This window comes from Saccopteryx leptura, chromosome X (assembly GCF_036850995.1).
Source record: "Saccopteryx leptura isolate mSacLep1 chromosome X, mSacLep1_pri_phased_curated, whole genome shotgun sequence".
Classification (NCBI taxonomy): domain Eukaryota; kingdom Metazoa; phylum Chordata; class Mammalia; order Chiroptera; family Emballonuridae; genus Saccopteryx; species Saccopteryx leptura.
The window spans coordinates 112,014,929-112,016,226 of record NC_089516.1 but is presented as its reverse complement, the minus strand read 5'-3'; positions in this window follow the sequence as shown (position 1 = coordinate 112,016,226).

The following is a 1,298-nucleotide window of genomic DNA, read 5'->3' as shown; positions in this document are numbered from 1 at the left end:
TGTACAGAAGACACTGGTTGCTGGGGCTACTTGGTGCCTAGTAAAAGTGAACCCTCCTGGCATGAGCCCTTCCCCAAAATAATCTAACATGTCCCTTTCTCATTGGTTGGCCCCTTCCCTGAATCAAAGGAAAGCCCTATGGAAAAGCAAGCTCATCATTACAAGGAGGGGGAGATATTCTGGGTCACAGGATGAGCAACTCACCCCTCCAATTCATGTTTCTTCCCACCCCCTGCCCTTATCTAGTGCCTGAGGTACTATGGGCCCAATGGAAATGTTAAGTTGTGTTCTTCTCAATTGAAAGTTGGATATCAGTGTGTGCAGGGGGTGGGGCATGGGTGGGATTTGAGGGGTGAGGCGAGATGGCCAAGAATAACTTTCTTTTTTCATAAGGCTGACTTCATGCAAAAGGATCTAGGGTGTCAGGAAAGATTCCCTATGCTCGCCCCACCCCACACACACACCAAGCCACCTACAAGATTCCTTATTTATGTCAATCCAGGAGTTCCCTAAAATGTGGATTACAAGTCCTGATTTTAGAGGCCTAGCTTTTGTCTTACCCCTCCCAATCCCAAAGAGTGTCTTGGACATTAAAAAAAACCTTTTTCTACCCCACATGTCAGAATGGCCCCATCAGTCACTGCCCCTCACACACACACCCCTTGGAATCCTGGCCAAATTTCTGTAGTGGTTGAGATCTATATTTATCCCTTAAGCATCAGGGCAGGGAACAAGCCAGAACTTTGCAGTGTCAGTTTCCCTGACATATTGTATATAACTACTGAAGCCAATGTGGGATCCAACAAAAGAAATATTAGTAGAAACAGCCAAGAACATGGTATAGCATTTTTGGCTGTTTGATTTACCCCACTGGAGCCTTGGTGGCTAAAAGTCCTGGATAGACTTTGTAATCCTTCCTTTACAGGTCATAATCAGGAAAAATAGCACAATACCTCATATATATATATATATATATATATATTCATAATTCCAAGTCTAGGCTATTCTGATGCAGATAGCTTCTATAGTAGCTAATTTAAAATAAAGGCTCTATTTACTAGACTGTTACTAATTGGAACTCTTCTTCCCATATCCTTATTTGAAGAGAAAGAGACCACTGACAAAAAAAGAAACTCATTCCTCTTTTTATACAGTGTGTCAGTAAAGTCATGGTGCACTTTTGACCGGTCACAAGAAAGCTACAAAAGACGATAGAAATGTGAAATCTGCACCAAATAAAAGGAAAACCCTCCCAGTTTCTATAGGATCATGTGGCAGCATGTGCGCATGCTCAAATG